The sequence below is a fragment of the Myxocyprinus asiaticus genome, chromosome 21 (assembly GCF_019703515.2).
Source record: "Myxocyprinus asiaticus isolate MX2 ecotype Aquarium Trade chromosome 21, UBuf_Myxa_2, whole genome shotgun sequence".
NCBI classification, from domain to species: Eukaryota; Metazoa; Chordata; class Actinopteri; order Cypriniformes; family Catostomidae; genus Myxocyprinus; species Myxocyprinus asiaticus.
Window position 1 is genome coordinate 39,752,369 of NC_059364.1, and position 20,626 is coordinate 39,772,994.

The 20,626-nt window shown below is 40.0% G+C and overlaps 1 long non-coding RNA gene across 1 annotated transcript in view; it reads left to right on the plus strand.

The window, feature by feature from the left end:
- Positions 1-13,290, plus strand: part of LOC127412417 (uncharacterized) — a 61,287-nt gene extending 47,997 nt beyond the window's left edge. The window contains exons 2-3 of the long non-coding RNA XR_007892419.1: positions 12,681-12,769; positions 13,112-13,290. This is a non-coding gene — a long non-coding RNA (uncharacterized LOC127412417). The remainder of the gene's footprint in view (positions 1-12,680; positions 12,770-13,111) is intronic.
- Positions 13,291-20,626: the final 7,336 nt, after the last annotated feature.

A 20,626-nucleotide genomic window follows, 5' to 3' on the forward strand; every position in this document is an offset into this window, starting at 1 on the left:
TCAGACCCTAATCAAAGGATTGCTCTGCCTTTGACACTGAAACACAAACCAATTCCAGCCATGGCACAACAAATCCTTCTTTTCAATCAATCATCATCCACTTGAATGAGAAGGCCGACATTTTCTGGGATTAATTGGGTGCCCTAATCCAGGGGTTAGGCTAATCATGCTTGGTTTTTTTATACCATTGTTGGGAAATTACCTCTGTAAAGAATTTGCTTTAAGCCTCTCTTGGTTTATAGTGGTTTAGATGCATCCAACCTGAACATGGGAGTAGAGTGGGTGTCAGCATGTAATACATGCTGGAATTAAGTCCTTCATTTCAATGAAGGGGCATAGCATTTTTCCCTGTGTTGTAATCTTGAAACACTTTTAGGAGTGAATTCGCTAAGAATTTATTGGACCCACTGATCAGTTATTTGCACATGTTGTTGTGTTGTTTTAGCACTGATTCAACAAAGCGAATCAGGTAACAGCAAAAAATATTTGCGCTGAAAGCTATTTTGCATGACACAATTCTACTTCTGGCAGTCCGGTTGTGGAGGATGCAAGAGACTACCATGTTATGGTTTACTTTACTGGGACTGTACAGAATGAATGGTGTGAAACCATGGATTTCATTGGTGATGGTACCCAGATGTAGAAAGAAAATGCAAGAGTTTGCGAAAATGATGCTTATCATGTATCCAAAAGTTAAGACCATTTCAGCTTATGCTGCTTTAACTTCAACACACTCAGAAGTAGCCATCCATTGACCAAATGAGAATGCCTGAGAGGCAGATTCAGTTGTGTTTTAAAAGATCCTATTCAGTGTTTTCCTGTTTGATTTCAAACTGACATGGCTCTTTCCACACCCTCAAAATAAATATTATGTATTCATGTCCATCAAACGCTTCATCAGAGCTTTCTCTAGTGTGTAGGCGTCCTATGACGCAGGTTTCTGGACTGAAATACAACACTCAAAAGTTGCGCAACTGTTTAATGAATTTGCCCCTCAGACTTCTGAAATGGAAAACACTCCAAAATACCCCAAAAATTACATTGATTCTGTTTTTTGCTGCTCAGTTAGGTGCTTTATTTTATGGCCCATCAGATTTTCGGCCCCATATCTTTCTGAGTTGCCCTTAAGTGCCATTAAAAGCTCTGGCGTGGAGAGCAACAGTACAAAGGGCCGGGAAAGCAGAGCAACGGGCCAGCCAGCAGCTTTGGCCCATGGCCGAATCTTCAACAGAGGCCTGATGGATGTGGTTGAAGGACTAAGGCATGAGTGGGGGTTTGCTGGCCCTGCTGCGGATAGACAGGTGTTTTGTGAGGATGTAGCAAGGCCGTCGGATCCCTGGATCTGCAGTGATGTGTGTGCCATCACTAGCTCTTGGCCCCATTTCCAAGCCCAAGCTTGCTCCCTGGTAGGAAACCATTCATTATCTGCACAGGGACAGCCAGAGGACCTCTTGTTCACATCGACTCAGTCTGATACCTACATTATGCAAAGTGACTTTCGCACCACTTCGACCTAAGGGAATGGCAAATCATACCAAAGTCATTACTAATGATAACAAATCTATTAATGTTGAATGATAACCTCATTAAATGCTTCAAATGTAAGTCCAAGCTTATGTGTTAATGATATGTTAATGATTCTGCCAATTATTAGGGGGTTAATGGCACCCAAAGAAATAACATTACAGACTGAAATCAAACTTCCAGTATGGTTCTTTGGCATAGCATGAGACCTTCATCATTAGGTGAAAGCACTCAAGACCAAGCCCTAGAATGTCAGGGGACACATTACCTGTTAACATTGAAGGAAGAGATGTTATCACACTTGCTGCTTGTTTACAGGACATTTCTAGCTTTATTTTCTATGGTGGACAGTGTTTTCCTGTTCTATTCTTTTAGAAAATATAATTTACAATATCTGTTTCTTCTTTCCTTTATTACTGAGTTTCCAATTTTCCAGTTAATTCCATGGAAATCCAACTGGTTGTCATTCAGTTAGTCAGTTTCCCATTCAGAATTTTATTTCTAAATTTAGTGATAAAGATCATTCACAATAATGTTGTCCAAACCCATATTATTATTATTATTATTATTATTATTACTATTTTAAACACAAAAATAAATCTTAAGGCCTATTCACACAAAATCCGATAAGAATTGAGAGACGAACCACCGACAAATGATCTATTCACACCAAGTCCTTGACAGTTTTTGACTATATGAAAAGCAGATTCCCTCCTGAACAAAAAGTGGTGCTTAAAAGCAGTTTTATTCCAGTACACTAGGTATTCAAGTACACCACTGCACAACACACAAAAGTTAATGAAACGTTAATATAAACATTAATAAAGCCTGCTAACACTTTCAGAATCGCAAGACTACTAAATAAAGTACGTCATAAAAACTCACCGTTTTTTCTGCAATTTCTTTCCATAATAACTCCTTCCTCTCCACATTTTTGTTTTCGCTGTGGCATTTGTGAAAAAATTCCTTGTGCTCAAATACCAAAGACAAGAGCAACTCCAAATCCATCTTCAAAACCGGTTCCTAGTCGTTCTTCTTCAGATGTTTTATATTGGTTTGCTTAGTAACTTTTGGTGCGTTGGTGCAGCCGACACGCTGGATTTTGTAGATGCAGCAGCTTGGGACACGTGACTAAAAGCACTTCTCTCACTGGTAGGTCAGTTTTCTTTGAAGTCCGAAAAAAAAAAAAAAATTGGACTGCTCTTGATAAAACAAATAAAAAAAACCTTTGGGTTGTCGGTGAACGATTTGTTGGACCCGGTGTGAAGAGCGTCATAGGAATTTATTGTTCCTATTCAAAAGCTAGTTTGCAATGAACATTCACAATGGAAATTCAGGCCGGATGTGAATAGGCCTTTAGAAACAATATCGGAGTTTCTGTTTTACATGCCTCGAAAGTGGATGGTGATTTATACTGCCAAGCTCCAAAAGGACAAAAATGCACCATAAAATCTTGTGTAGCTCTCAAATCTCATTTTTATTTTGAAATGCATTGTGATCAGTCACATGACATGCAAGAACAAATGGAGTTTGGTGTCAATGACATTGTAATGTTGAGTAAATAATGACAATCAGCTATTCCTTTAAGCAGTTTTGATTGTCAAAGTTGCACTAGATGCATAAATCCATGCAGATGTTAGCCATCATCATCTCCTCGGTTCAGCTATCGTGACCCCTATGTAGCCTTTTGGGAAGGCTGGGGCAGGTGTCAGGTCTAAAGGAGGTTACTGGTGGTGTACTGGTCTCTCTCACTCCACCTTTAGATCTCCACCTGTCAACTATACAGTCATGGAAAAGCACACATCACATCAGCCTGTACATTCTAGACCTCCTCTCTCTGTGACCCTGCTGACCTTGTTTGGGATTGAACCTCTGAAAGCATGCAGCCGTGACACATCAGAGATCAGAGTAGATGGTGGGCATGCAGGGATAGGTAAGCATAATGGCAGATGAGACTCAACGCTCTGGGACTGCTGTTTCTAGAAAGCTTTTACAAAATCAGATCTGACAGTGACAGTTCAGACAGTGCGAAGGATAATATGGAAATCATGATATCTCCAGAGATCATTCTGAGACTTGTCAAAATGCCCAATTATTCTCAGTTTTGGGCAGTTTGCACCAGTAGTCTCCAATGCAATGGCAGAAACCTCAAGGGTGCATCCACAAAACTAAACAGAGATTCAAACCGACTGGAAGTTTTGAAGTAGGAGGATGGAAATGACAAATAATCTTCCATACTGATGGTGGAATGCTGGCTTCTTCTTCCATAAGGTGGTATGTGCACTCTCTGTAGACCAGTGCCAGCTGTGTGATCATAGTGACTGATGCCTTGGCAGAAGTGGCTTCCACATTTCTCTCCTCAACCTCCCTTGCCAATCTCCCTATTTCCCCCTCTCGTCCAGAACCACAGTGAAATCACTCGAAATGTGGCATGACAATCTGACAGGACAAGCATTGCGGGTCCATTCCATCTGCTTCCAATTTAATTTTGTAAGGGGGAAGCTGTTAGATGAACAGGGTTGGGGGGTTGGCTTTAGTGGGTGTCAGGCTTGTTAGATGAAAGTTGGATGGGTTATTTTCAAATGGGCCACATCACCATCTCCACAAGTGTGTCTACAGTTGCCCAAATCTTGGAACTCACCACAAGGATCATTCCCTGATCAAAGACTTGCAGACAATGGCTGAGCTCATTCAGACCATTATATGTAAGTACCGCGTCGGGCTGGATTTGTTGATGGTTTGGAGTTAGTGATGGTAAGTGCAGAGGTAACATCTTATTGCAGTTTGCTCTTGTCAAAGGACGGGAAAAACAGAACCATTACTAATCCTGGTCTGCAAAAAGCAATTTTCCTAATTATGTGATGAAGGAAGTCAAAGGTCTGGAGAATGTCAGACTTCTAGCAGTCAGAAAACCATTTCAATCGGTTTACTGTGAACCTCTGACTGAGTTGGCTTGTGGTCTTCCTTTCCCAGTGTCCTTAATTAAAGTAATGTGTGATTGTTTTGTTCAACAGTATACAGCAAGGAGTTTTGATGTTACAGTAATAGCTGTGTATGATGAAGTTCAAATTATGTCTCTGTGAGGGGAATTCACTGAGAATTGTTTTTGCCTACTGACAGTTTTGTTTGTTTGAGCATGCTGTCTGCATTGATTCACTAAAGGAATTATGCAAATCAAGTAACAGCGAAAATGTGCCTCCCTAAAAAACTGGTTCTGTATACAATTTGAACAGCACAACTGCCCATCTGGCAGGCTGTTTCTTAGTGCATGGTTTCGAGGATGCACATCTGTCACACTTTATTGGAACGGTACAGCATTGCTCCATCACTGTGATCCGTTCCGAAAGTGCCTCCAACTGCACAGTGCATCTAGATATGTCAGATTTTCTTTGCTTTTTACCATCATTTGTTAAATTACTGCTGCCATGATCACTAGAAAATGTACACAAACTCTTTTAACAAAGTTCTGTTTGCCAGTTCTGTTCTGCGGGCAGTAATGATGTCATTAATTGCAAGGGGAAAATAGTGCTGTCATTTTTGATTAAGGTGCAATTGATAATAATCAAAATTTTCTTTGAAAGGAGGCATGTTTGCACTGAAAGGAACTGCAATAACTTAAATACTGTATGCATGGGGGCCTGGGAAGCTCAGCGAGTATTGACGCTGACTACCACCCCTGGAGTCACGAGTTCGAATCCAGGGTGTGCTGAGTGACTCCAGCCAGGTCTCCTAAGCAACCAAATTGGCCTGGTTGCTATTGAGGGTAGAGTCACATGGGGTAACCTCCTTGTGGTCACGATTGTGGCTCTCGCTCTCAATGAGGCATGTGGTAAGTTGTGCATGGATCGCGGAGAGTAGCATGAGCCTCCACATGCGGGGTCTCCACGGTGTCATGCATGACAAGCCACGTGATAAGATGCGCAGATTGACGGTCTCAGACACGGAGGCATCCACCACCCGGATTGAGGTGAGTAACCGCGCCACCACATGGACCTACTAAGTAGTGGGAATTGGGCATTCCAAATTGGGAGAAAAGGGGATAAAAAAAATAAAAAAATAAAAAATAAAATACTGTACGCATGGATTCTGCAAGATGGTGCCACAGATGGCAGCCTCGGTGTGGAGCTCTCCAATTGTTTTGTTGTTTTTGTTTGTTTGTCCTGTGTTTAGTAATTTTTTCCAATCAGTTTTACCAGGGACAAACTACTGAACATTCGGCAGCACATACCAGACAATCTTTTCCCAGTTTTGGACTATTCTGACATTTTGCTGGACATTTTAGTCGGAGGCACAGCTGTGTTGTTTAAGGGCAAGGGAAGCTTTCGAACAGTGCTGCCGAGTATTCATCTAGCGAATCTCTGCTCTCTCCCTAACAAAAAGAATGAACTACATCTCCTCACCCATACAAACAAGGGCTTTTCAAACTCTGCTGCCTTGTGCTTCACAGAAACCTGGAGTGAAGCCATTCCGGACAGCGCATTACATCTGCCAGGCTTTCAGCTGTTCTGAGCACATTGCATTGTGGAGTTAACAGGGAAAATGAGATGCGGTGGAACATGTATTTACATCAATGAAAGTTAGTGTACAGATGTAACAATGTTAAAGAAGATGTGCTGTCCTAATTTGGAAGCGCTTTTTATTTTTCTACTCACCGCGGGAGTTTTCCTTGTTTATTCTGGTGACTGTTTATATTCCTCCACATGTGTGCATGAATGCAGCGCTGCAGCAGCTGGCTGATCAGATCACAGACATGGAGCAACAATACCCGGATTCAGTTATTTTTATTCTAAGCGATTTTAACAAAGCCAACCTCACCGTGAACTGTCAAATTACAGACAGAACATTACATGCCCCACCAGAGACAGAAATATACTGGATCACTGCTACACAACAATAAAGGATGCATATCGCTCTGTCCCTAGAGCAGCTTTGGGACTCTCTGATCACTGTCTGGTTCATCTTCTTCCAGCCTAAAAACTAAAATCAGCTAAACCTGTAGTAAAGACTGTAAAGAGATGGACCAATGAAGCAGAGCTGGAACTACAATCCTGCTTTGACTGCACTAATTGAAGTGTATTTGAGGCTGCAGACACCAATCTGGACGAGCTCACAGATACTGTGACATCATACATCAATTTCTGTGAAGATATATGGGCATTCCTACTAGGATTTATTTATCATACAACAATGACAAACCATGGTTTACAGCAAAACTCAGACAGCTTCATCAGGCCAAAGAGGATGCTTACAGAAGTGGGGATAAAAATCTTGTACAATCAGGCCATGAACACACCGAATAAGGAAATTAGAGTGGCTAAAAGAAGCTATTCTGATAATCTGAAAAACAAGTTTTCAGCTAACGACCCTGCATCAGTGTGGAGAGGCCTGAAAGATTTTACTAACTTCAAGACACCATCCCCCAACACTGTAGGGAACCAACAACTGGCTGAAAACTTGAATGTGTTTTACTGTAGATTTTAAAGGCCCAGTCTCACACCCCACACTCACTCTGACCTTCACTTCACTCAAACGTCAACCTCCTGCAACCCCCCTCCTGCTACTCAATCTGCACTTAAGATCTGTGAAGAGGGGGTGTGCTGTGTTTTCTGGAAACAAAAGACAAGGAAAGCACAGGGCTCAGATGGTGTTTCACCCACTTGTCTAAAATCCTGTGCTAACCAGCTGGCCCCCATCTTCACACAGATCTTCAACAGATCACTGGAGCTTTGTGAAGTTCCCTACTGCTTCAAACTCTCCACCATCATTCCTGTCCCAAAGAAACCCAAAATCACAGGACTTAATGACTACAGACCCATCACTCTGATGTCTGTGCTTATGAAGTCATTTGATAGACTGGTGTTGGCCCATCTAAAGGACATCACTGGACCCTTTCTAGATCCCCTTAAATTTTCTTATCGAGCAAACAGGTCTATGGATGATGCAGTCAACATGGGATTGCATCATATCCTGCAACATCTGGACAGACCAGGGACATATGCAAGGATCCCTTTTGTGGACTTCAGTTCGGCTTTCAACACCATCATCCCAGCTATTCTCTGGACTAAATTACACCAGCTCTCTGTTCCCACATCTATCTGCCAGTGGATCACCAGTTTTCTGATGGACAGGCAGCAGCTAGTGAAACAGGGGAAATTCACTTCCAGCACATGAACGATCAGCACTGGTACTTTCCCCTCAGGCTATCCATCTCATGAACAGTTAAAACTGCCCCATTGAGCAATAATTATGTGCAATACACAGCTTAGTCTAATTATATTTATCCAACATACCCTACCTCTTCTGCCATACATTCCCTTGCATCTGTATATAACATATTTGTATTTGTTTTTGTACATACGTATATATATATATATATATATATATATATATATATATATATATATATATATATATATATATATATATATATATATATATACAGTGGTGTGAAAAAGTGTTTGCCCCCATCCTGATTTCTTATTTTTTTGCATGTTTGTCACACTAAAATGTTTCAGATCATCAAACAAGTTTAAATATTAGTCAAAGATAACACAAGTAAACACAAAATGCAGTTTTTAAATGAAGGTTGTTATTATAAAGGGAAAACAAAATCCAAACCTACATGGCCCTGTGTGAAAAAATGTTTGCCCCACCTGTTAAAACATAACTTAACTGTGGTTTATCACACCTGAGTTCAATTTCTCTAGCCACACCCAGGCCTGATTACTGCCACACCTGTTCTCAATCAAGAAATCACTTAAATAGGACCTGCCTGACAAAGTGAAGTAGACCAAAAGATCTTCAAAAGCTAGACATCATGCCGAGATCCAAAGAAATTCAGGAACAAATGAGAAAGAAAGTAATTGAGATTTATCAGTCTGGAAAAGGTTATAAAGCCATTTCTAAAGCTTTGGGACTCCAGAGAACCACAGTGAGAGCCATTATCCACAAATGGCGAAAACATGGAACAGTGGTGAACCTTCCCAGGAGTGGCCGGCCGACCAAAATTACCCCAAGAGCACAGCGACGACTCATCCAAGAGGTCACAAAAGACCCCACAACAACATCCAAAGAACTGCAGGCCTCACTTGCCTCAGTTAAGGTCAGTGTTCATGACTCCACCATAAGAAAGAGACTGGGCAAAAATGGCCTGCATGGCAGATTTCCAAGACGAAAACCACTGCTGAGCAAAAAGAACATTAAGGCTCATCTCATTTTTGCCAGAAAACATCTTGATGATCCCCAAGACTTTTGGGAAAATACTCTGTGGACTGACAAGACAAAAGTTGAACTTTTTGGAAGGTGTGTGTCCCATTACATCTGGCGTAAAAGTAACACCGCATTTCAGAAAAAGAACATCATACCAACAGTAAAATATGGTGGTGGTAGTGTGATGGTCTGGGGCTGTTTTGCTGCTTCAGGACCTGTAAGACTTGCTGTGATAAATGGAACCATGAATTCTGCTGTCTACCAAAAAATCCTGAAGGAGAATGTCCGGCCATCTGTTCATGACCTCAAGCTGAAGCGAACTTGGGTTCTGCAGCAGGACAATGATCCAAAACACACCAGCAAGTCCACCTCTGAATGGCTGAAGAAAAACAAAATGAAGACTTTGGAGTGGCCTAGTCAAAGTCCTGACCTGAATCCTATTGAGATGCTGTGGCATGACCTTAAAAAGGCAGTTCATGCTCGAAAACCCTCCAATGTGGCTGAATTACAACAATTCTGCAAAGATGAGTGGGCCAAAATTCCTCCACAGCACTGTAAAAGACTCATTGCAAGTTATCGCAAACGCTTGATTGCAGTTGTTGCTGCTAAGGGTGGCCCAACCAGTTAATAGGTTTAGGGGGCAATCACTTTTTCACACAGGGCCATGTAGGTTTGGATTTTGTTTTCCCTTAATAATAACAACCTTCATTTAAAAACTGCATTTTGTGTTTACTTGTGTTATCTCTGACTAATATTTAAACTTGTTTGATGATCTGAAACATTTAAGTGTGACAAACATGCAAAAAATAAGAAATCAGGAAGGGGGCAAACACTTTTTCACACCACTGTATGTATGTATATGTCTTATTGTGTATTTCTATATATACTTACGTATATTTTCTATTCAAGTTTTATTCAATTTTTTTTTATTATTATTATCTCTGTTTTGTTGCTGTATTGTTTGTGCTCTAGAAGCTACTGTCACCAAGACAAATTCCTTGTATGTGTAAGCATACTTGGCAATAAAGCTCATTCTGATTCTGATGGCGCAATGCAATATCAGCGCGGGTAAGGCCTGGATAAACTGGATTGCTGTTTGTTATTGAATAAGATGCATGTTTGCAAAATGTTATGTCCCCAAGGAGTTTGTCTCCTATCTGCTCAGTGTGCATGCCAGGAAATTGCTCCTCACCTCTTTCAGAGGATCAGGAATGTGTCTAACCAATACAGATGGTATGAGTGTGGGGGGATCTCAGAGAGCCTTGCGCCAATCTCTCGCACCATCCATCACCCTCTCCTTGTTTTTCCTCTGCTTCTCTTCCAACTTTCCATCTGACTAAGCCCAGCTTTATGCGCTTCTCTCCAGATGCGATTGGTAAAGGAAGTGTTTGAGATACCACCGGAAGAAATTAGTCCATGTCGGTTCTCATTTATGAGCCGCAGAACTGGCAGATGCAGCAGAGAGGAAAGAATTGGTTGAACTCTCCAACTTCTACTCCCTATTAATGCTCCAGTTCTCAAGCATGGCTATTTTCATCAAGGATTATTGGGTCAGTAAAATCCCTGCCCTTGCCCAATCATAAAACAGTCACAGCATTGAAGTGGCGATTGATCAAGTTCATAACTCGATTTGAGGCGTATTGAGCGAGAACAATAAAAATCAAGATATATTAAAATAAATATTATGTATTTATGTCCATCAAATGCTTTATCAGAGCTTTCTCCAGTCTGGATTGAAATACAACACTCAAAAGTAGTGCAACTGTCTAGTGAATTCGAACCTCAGACTTCTGAAATAGAAAACACTCCAAAATACCCCAAAGATTACACTGATTCTGTTATTTGCTGATCAGTTAGGTGCTTTATTGTATGGCCCATCAGATTTTTGACCCCATATCTTTCTTACTGAGAGTTTTGTTTGTTTGTGCATGCTGTCTGCATTGTTTCACTAAAGGAATTATGCAAATCAAGTAACAGCGAAAATGCGCCATTTGAGGATGCAGCAAACTACTGCAATCTGTCACTCTTTCTGGAAAGGTACAACATTGCTCCATCACTGTGATCCGTGCCGAAAGTTCCCCCAGACTACACAGTGCATCTAGATATATCAGATTTTTTGCTTTTTACCATCATTTGTTAAATAACTGCTGCCATGATCACTAGAAAACTTACACAAACTCTTTTACAAAGTTCTGTTTGCCACCTGTTTCTGCGGGCAGTAATGATGTCATATTAATTGCGCGGGGCAAATAGTGCCGTCTTTTGTGATTCAAGTGCAATTGATAATAAGCCTAATTTTATTTGAAAGGAGGCATGCTTGCACTGAGAGGAATAGCAGTAACTTAAATACTGTACGCATGGCACAATGCAATATCAGCACGGATAAGGCCTGGATAAACTGTTTGTTTTTAAATAAGATGCACATTTGCAAAAGTGCATCTGAGGATCAGGAATGTGTCTACTCAATACAGATGGTATGAGTGTGGGGGAATCTCAGAGAGTCTTGTGCCAGTCTCTCGCACCATCCATCACCCTCTCCTTGTTTTTCCTCTGCTTCTCTTCCAGCTTTCCGTCTGTCTAAGCCCAGCTTTATGCGCTTCTCTCCAGATGCGATTGGTAAAGGAAGTGTTTGAGATACTACCGGAAGAAATTAGTCCGTGTCGGTTCTCATTTATGAGCCGCAGAACTGGCAGATGCAGCAGAGAGGAAAGAGTTGGTTAAACTCTCCAACTTCTACTCCCTATTCCTGCTCCAGTTCTCAAGCAAGGCCATTTTCATCAAAGGTTATCATGACAGTAAAATCCCTGCCCTTGCCCAATCATAAAACAGTCACAGCATTGAAGTGGCGATTGATCAAGTTCATAACTTGATTTGAGGTGTATTGAGCAAGAACAATAAAAATCAAGATATATAATATATTAGAAAATAAATTTAATGTGGGGCTATAAATCCACAAAATCAAAATGTAAAATGGATGTTTTAATGGCTCCAATTTTCAGGTTTTATCTCGAATGTTGCACGAGTTTTCATTATTAACTTCAGCATTATTTATTAATATTCTTTTTGTGGCCAAAGCTTTGAGACAGGGCACTGAAGTGTGTAACTTCTGTGTCGCTACCGTTACCAAACGTTCTGGAAAAAAAATAATAATAATAATTTAAACAATAAATACTGCTTGGCATTGGTCAGCAAAATAGATAGTACCACCCAAACTCAGGCTATTGGTTGAGTCAATGTTGCTTTACCAGGTTTGCCTAGGTGCTCAAATAAACAGATCATTATTTTGATAGCGCCACAGAGTCACAGTGTTTCTACTTTTTGGGGAATTAACCTACAAATGGCTTACTTATAGCTGTCTCTGCATATCAAGCTGGGATAGGAGAAAGTATTTTAACATGGGAAAAAAAAAACATACACACTTTAAACAGCTTTAAACTTTTACATTTGGTCCCTCCAATCTTGAAAATGTGGTTACATCCTTGCTTTGAGAAAGAAAAGCACTACGCTTTGATAGTGCTTTCCTGTGAAATTGTACTAAGCACTCAGTCTTGGCAGTGGCCATATGGTTGTAATGTTAGCTTGAGTAAGTGGGGACTTCAATGAGACTTACCTAGTCCAAGTCTCAGCTACTCGAATGACTAACTCAACTTATTCCATTTGTGGAGGTCAAAAGTTGATTGCACTGTTTCTCCATTCTAATGGGAGATTTCTCCTTTTTAGCTTTGAATAGGCTTAACGTCATATTGCTGGCTCATTAAAAAAATCCTAGCTAATCAAATGAGCCACCACTTAGAAGAAACACAAAAGCAGAGAATTTGGCAAAGGCATAGCTTGGCATTAGAGAACATAATCTGACACTTTAATGAGAAAATTTTATGAACAGACATCCCGAGTGGCAAGGGATGTCTATAATTAGACCTACTCACATTTCCTAATTACTTTCACAGGTCTCAAAGTCATCTCAACAAATAGGTGAACATGCTATGTCTCTGCTACTGTCAAGGCCTGGTTACCTTCTTATTGGTGCCTGTTCAAGGTGTGTGGTGTAATTACTTATCCGACTGGAAAATTGTTTATTTTTTCTTGTTTTAAGCATAAATCTAGCTAAATTTAGTAAGGTCTATTCTTTAAACAAAAAAACAAACAAAAAACAAAACAAAAACAAAAACAAAAAATGCCAATAAGGTAGGAAATGTAACTTAATTCAAGTATATCACACAAATGAATCTTAATGTTTTTTTTGTTTTTTTTATCTAGTAATTTTTTTTTTCTTATTTTAAGAATGTTTGCATATTTTTATTAGAAAAAACAATATGAAAATTTAGAAAAATTAAGGAAGATTAAGAAAAATACTGATTAAGAAAATTATTTTTTGCAGTGTTCTTCATTACTTATACTCTGAGGCCGCACAATGAGGGCATGTGCTGACCAGCTAGTGGGGGTGTTTACTAGCATTTTCAACCTTTCACTACAACTCGCCACCGTCCCCACCTGTCTTAAAACTTCTACAATCATCCCTGTGCCCAAAAACTCTGCAGTGAAATGCCTCAATTACTACAGCCCAGTTGCTTTAACCCCTGTCATTATGAAGTGCTTTGAGGGACTCATACTATCGCACATCAAGACCATCATCCCCAAGGATCTAGACAGCCACCAGTTTGCTTACCGAGCAAACAGATCTACTGATGATGCTGTCTTACTTGCACTTCACACAGCCTTGGCTTATTTGGAGCAGCCAAACACCTATGTTAGGATGCTATTCATTGATTTCAGTTCCGCCTTCAGCACCATTTTTCCGCACAAATTCAAACAGAAACTGGGCAACCTGGGCCTAACCACTTCACCCTGCTCATGGATTATGGACTTTCTCACCAACAGACCACAACATGTCAGAATAGGTAATCACACCTCCTCCACCCTCACCCTGAACACAGGTGCATCGCAGGGCTGTGTGCTCAGTCCAACCCTATTCACCATTTTCACTCATGACTGCATCCCAATTCACCACTCCAACACTATAATAAAGTTTGCTGATGACACCACCATTGTGGGTCTCATATCAGGAAATTAGGAAACAGCCTACAGTAAGGAGGTCCAACATCTTGTTGAATGGTGTACAGACAACAACCTGGCCCTGAACTCAAGCAGGCCAGACTACCCACACAGCTCATGGTGAACTTTTACCGGAGCACCATAGAGAGCATCCTCACCCACTGTACCACAGTGTGGTATGCCAGCTGCACTGGGGAAAACTGCAAAGACTTGTTGAGCATAGTTAAAATAGCACAGCAGATCATAGGCTCTGAGCTCCCAAACCTGGACACTGTGTACGCTGGTCGACTACACAAAAAGGCTAGCAACAGCATTAAGGATCCCACCCACCCAGGACACAAGATGTTTGTCCCTCTACTGTCAGGGAAGAGGTAAAGAGCCATCAAGTCCCATACAAACAGACTAAAGTGCAGCTTCTTCCCCAGAGCTTTAGCTGCCACTGTCCCGTTACTGATGTGAAAAACAGCACCATCACTGATTGAAGAAAGGAATTTTTGATCAAATCTACACAGGCCCCATTTCCAGCAGCCGTCACTCCAACACCTCATCCTTGAGTAATCATGCTAAATTGCTAATTTGGTACTAGAAAATCACTTGCCATTATATCAAATATAGCTGAAAGCTATTTGGTTCGTTAAATGAAGCTTAACATTGTCTTTGTGTTTGTTGTTGAGTTGCCACAGTATGCAATAGACTGGCATGTCTTAAGGTCAATATTAGGTCAAAAATGGCAAAAAAGAAACAGCTTTCTCTAGAAACTCGTCAGTCAATCATTGTTTTGAGGAATGAAGTCTATACAATGCTTGAAATTGCCAAAAAACTGAAGAATTCATACAAAGGTGTACACTAAAGTCTTCAAAGACAAAGGACAGAAGACTCAGGGGTGCAGGCCTTATGGGAAACATTGCAAAGAAAAAGCCACTTTTGAAACAGAAAAACAAAAAGAAATGTTAGAGTGGGCAAAGAAACACAGATATTGGACAGAAGATAATTGGGAAAGAGTGTTACGGATCTTAACCCCATTGAGCTTTTTTGGGATCAGCTAGACTGTAAGGTGCGTGAGAACTGCCCGACAAGACAGCCACATCTATGGCAAGTGCAACAGGAAGCGTGGGGTGAAATGTCAACTGAGTATCTGAACAGACTGACAGCTAGAATACCGAGGATCTGCAAAGCTGTCATTGCTGCACGTGGAGGATTTTTTGATGAAAACTCTTTGAAGTAGTTTAAGAAGTTCTGAAACATTTTTTCAAATTGTAATAGTAATTTTTCACATTATTAATGTCCTGACTATACATTGTGATCAGATGAATGTCACTTTGGTAAATAAAAGTACCAATTTCTTTCCATAAGAGCAAAATATGTACATTACAGATTTGCTGCCAGGCTGCCAGATATATATATATATATATATATATATATATATATATATATATATATATATATATATATATATAATCATATATATTTGTCTTTTCATTATACTTTTAAATATTTTAACACCACCTCCAGAAAGCAAGTTAAATATTATATTTTTTATCTGCCAATATATTTGTAATTATTCTATCTTTCTTAATTAATCTATTTATCTTTATTCTTTAAGTGTAATATGTCTGCTATTGCTTTCTGAGGGTTGCCACACTAAGTTTAGTTGTATTGTATACAGTGACAATAAAGTGTCTTATGTCTTATGTCTTCACACCAAATCATTTGACTTGTTTTAATACTGTAATGTATTTTTTAGCTTATTTACCATTCATAGTTCATACTGTCCTAAAAATGACCTTGTAGGTGAAGTGCATGTCAAGAGAATGCTTTGGAAAGCAGGTGATGGTGATGGTAATAGTACAAGCCCAGCATCCTTGCATCCATATGCCCTTCTGGAAGCCTGGCAGTCCAGGCAGATGGTACGGACCAGGAATTCATTTCTGGTGTTTAATTATGCTCATAATCAGGGGAAATAAAGATCAATTAAAATAAAAGAGAAATTAATGAAACGAGAGAGCCATAACCATTGCACAGTTGTCTGGACAGTCTTGAACTTTTACAGGACAACATGCTGCTCCAGTGCTATATGTATATACAGTACTGTGCAAAAGTCTTAGGCACATAAGATGTTTCACAAAAACATTTGTCTCTTGCAAATAGAATTGAGTAGAATAGAATAGAAGAACAGGGAGCCCTTCAACAGAGCCCCTCACTGAACATAGAGTCAATCTGGGATTACATGAAAAGACAGAAGCAACTGAGACAGCCTAAACAGATAGAAGAACTGTATTTCTCCAAGAATTCTCAAAGAAGCTTGGAACATCCTATCTGCCAAAAATAAAAAATATAAAAATAATAATAAAAAAATTGTGTCCAGGTGTTTCTAGGAGAATTGGTGCTGTTTTGAAGGCAAAGGTGGTCACACCAAATATTGATTTAGCTTTTTTAAGTTTACTGAACTTTGTATGACATTAATTGAAAAATGAAAACTATTTATGGCATTATTAAAAAAATAATTAAAAAAAAACTCACCATGCAACATTTTTCACAAATGCATAAAACGTTTGCACATTACTGTATATATAGCTCATAACTCATATATATATATATATATATAGCTCATATAAAGCTCATTACTAAATTAACTGGCTTTGTGACAATGATTAAGGATATAAGGTAATTTGACATGCAGATGCAAGGGACTTTAGCATTTGAAAATTAACTAATGGAATTAACTACTAGACTAAATAAGTACATATAATATCAATCACTCTCACTCTTATCCGTCAAACATAGGAATTCCCCTGCACTCACTTATCTTAAGTGCCCATTAATGATTTCATATCACTCCTAACAGTTGCATACAAATTCCTAAATTAAGAGGATAATGGGATAGGCATTTTTAGATCTAAGTCAGATGACTAGATATCAGATACATATTAGATTTCAGACCACAGTTGAATGTGGCCTAAATAAGAAATAAATAAATCCTACAGTATACTTGTTTTGCTGCATGCAACAAGATCCAATCTGTGCCAGATTTTGGTGAAAAGGTTTAGAATAGGCTGACAGTGTAAATGTGGTCATTGATTCCTGAAATGAATTGAGTGATGAATTATTGTTGCTGCTTTCAGTGCATATTTTGAAGTACAAATTCAAGCTTCTCTAACATTACAGTGTTGTAGTTGCTTTTCTTATTTAGCTACACTACATGTTTTATCTGGATCTGAGCCAATTGTGCATGTTGCAACAGACCTGCTGAGTTATTTCACTGATATTATCAAGAAACAGTGAAGCATGTCAAGCGATATTTGATGCATGTCATAATAGAGTGCTTGCACAATGACATCATTCAAAAAAGTAATTCTGGGGAACAAGGGGGAGGCGTGATAACAATTAGTTATTAAAAAATCTGTTCCCTTTAATAGTTCTCTTCGATGCTGCGTCAGTAACTGACACAATGGGAACACCTCCAGGTGTTCACTATGGTCTGAAGCCCTATTATATTATGCCAATTTATTGGCTCATGGTGCTTTATAGACATCTACTAAAGAGCTGCATCATGGGCTCTTTTGTGTTGTTCCAGCGACTCATGTTGAAGCAAGGATTAGTTTTCTTAGAGACTGTATTGGAGGATTTGTCGCAAGAAAGATGAAGAAGGTAGACCCCGTTTTTTTCCTATTCTCTACTATTGTGTCTTTCTGAAAGAGGTTGCGACATGAGTGACCTGGCCCCAGCCCCTCAGACTCTCTTCTGTTTGGGAGCACTGTCTCATGGTGGAAGTGCTCCTGTGTGGACTGGTGCCCCAACCCGGGGAGCTAAGAGGCCTGAAAAGAGCAAATTTCCTAATACAGTGATGGAGAGCCAACGCACGGGGTGCTTCATTGGCGCTGCTGTTTTCCCCGTATTCAATCCAGAGACGGCGAGGCTTTGGAACTCGTCTGGACTGCTTCATTGATGCACAGCCATTTTTGCAGGAGAAGAGATGCTAATTGCTTTCTCTGTTCCTCTTCGGTGATGCATAGGCATTGCACTCCTCACTCCTTTAAATCTGTGTCACAGATTTAACAGATCATGGCTGATGTCTTGCTTATGCCCCCTGTCCGGGTTTCACAGGGCATGCATGGCGCTGTGCGATGAACAAGTTACACTTTGATAAGCACCACATATTGTCCCCCTATTGCACATGCGGTAGCTCTTATGTTTGGTCATATAGTTCATTTATAATTAGAAAAAAGCAGTGTTTGTTCGCTCTCATTTATGATCATGGCAGTGCTTTGGAAATGAGACACAGGTGATGTATGCTGGTTCTGTGCCTCCTACTACAAATTGGGGCTCATGAACTCTCTCCCTTGTGCTTTCATGTCCATGCAAATGCTTTAAGATTGGATCAGCACTGTTCAGAGAACCGTGGTCTACTGGCCACCTTAAGCACACCTGACATGTTCATTGTAAAGCAGTGGATGAGCCCCCACTCAACAAATGCAGCTGGATTGTTCAAATGCTTCCACCTCTCTTCTGTTTGCCCTCCAAACACCAATGTAACAAGTTCACAGTTTGTTACACTCAAATGCTCAACACACACACTATCAGATTTTAAATTTACACTCATGCATTTGGCAGACACTTTTATCCAAAGCAACTTACAGTGCCCTGATTACAGGGACAATCCCCCTGGAGCAACCTGGAGTAAAGTGCCTTGCTCAAGGACACAATGGTGGTGGCAGCTGTGGGGATTGAACCAACAACCTTCCGCTTACCAGTTCAGTGCTTTAGTCCACTACACCATTAACTTTAGTACGCTACATCATTGATTCCATGATTCCTATGTTCTGTCTGCTGGAACAGAGTTGGACTTCTAATTTGGTATGTGTAGTCCGCTTGTGAGCAGCTATATGGTTGCCACACGGGCTGGTACAGTTGGAAGCTAGTGGTAGTATGGCGTCATAGTATACTGTTTTCGGTTTGCTAGCTACTGACACAGTATTGAAGTGAACTATGAAAAGGAATGTCTCGGTTATGTATGTAACCCTGGTTCCCTGAGTAGGGTACAAGACGCTGCGTGGCTGGCCGTACTCCCTGGTTGCTGAATCTAGGGGAGATGGCTTTGAAGTGTTGAGAGTTCCACTCAAAAAAGACCCACTTCCAAATATATGTGTTAACTTACCATCTGCACCAATAGCCGAGGTAACTGCATCCCACACTTTTTCCTTTGTTAATAAATCCTTATAAAAAGTAAGTTGATGGTCATAGAGCACTTCATTTCTACATAATCAATCTTGTGTCCTCCATCGTCAATGCAAGACTGAGGTAAGTTCTGAATTTACTTACCACACGTGGTGTCACGTGCATTTGTTTACCTGTTAACACTTGGCTGTGTGTATAGGTATTGCATTTAAGCCTTATGCTCTCTATTTAATATTATATAATAGGCAGTTTTATTTTAAGCAAATGACTATAAGCTAGTGTACTGTAGTATTATGTGATAAAACATTACTTCTGCTTAAACTATATAATTAAAATATAATTTTAATATTATCTCCTTGCTAGAGCTGCTTGTGCTAACTCGGACTGCTTCATCAACGATGGTCAACACAAGGCTGGATTTGCTTCAAAGCTAAGGATCAAGGATGGATCGATACCAACTCTCCGTGACCCAACTTCAGATTTGCAAGTTGTAAGTTTAGCACTTTAAACTTTTTTAATGTTTGCAATTTGGCTTTCTGAATTTTCTTGTTTGCACGTTGCGCGAAAAACGCTTGTTGTGAAAACATTGTGCTTTGTGTAACATAGCAACTAGTCCCTAAATACCTTATTCCATAACAATGAAGCTGTAGCTCTGTTTCGGTTACGATATAAACTGATTGCCGTCCTCCACAGTCCCACTTGAGCGGTCATGCAATGACGATTTTCCGTGTAATAAAACTGGTCATTCTTTCAAAAACGATTATGAAACGAAAGTGGTATTTTTGACAACTATAGCTGTTTTTCATATTTCATAACTCAATCTTTGTTATGCACAATACAGTAAGATGATCGACTTAGTGTGTTCTCCATGTTATTGATCATATTTTAACTGTTTAAGTTCTCATTCATTATCGTCGCCGGGGTATCCATGGCACCAGCAGGAAAGGCACAGCCTACTTCCAGAAAGGGGTATGGGGAGCAGCAGCTCCTTTGCATTTAAAGCTACAGACACTAAAACAGCCCATTCGGAACATGTTCATACTGTATACAGCTCTGTTTTGACCTACACATTAAGAAAATATTTTAGCAAATATTTGATGATTTGATAAGAATAATTCACACAGTGTTTGTTTGTTTGCAGAAAAGGTCAAGAAATAAAACACACCGTACAAGCAGCTATACCTAAGAGCTGTCAGTGGAGGAGCCGTTCTGTTCATTGGCGCTTGTCTTTTGGTTGCCTGGCACAGTTTAAGCTGCCCTTCCCCAACCTGTGTTTGTCATACGGTAGGGCTACCACCTGAGACAGAGAGACTGTCAGAGTGTTGGGAGCGCGTGAATCCTGGCACACAGGTGCCACCACACTGACTGTTACCTCGTCAGTTTTAAATAGACCCAGAGCCATGCTGTGCCAACCCTCAGCTATATGAGCTGTGGAATCAAAACATATTTGCGGACTACAGCTAGGAAAAGTAGAAGTTATTGTATATCTTAAATCATAAGCAGCTTCTTTTGACCTTATACAACTACAGAATCTCATCAGTAGTTTTCAAGCTATATTCCAGCATTTTAGGGGTGAGGGCAAGAACAGAACATACTAGATTATAAAACTAACCACCATATGCTTGGCAAGCCATTTTTAAATTACATTAGCATAATTCCACCTTTA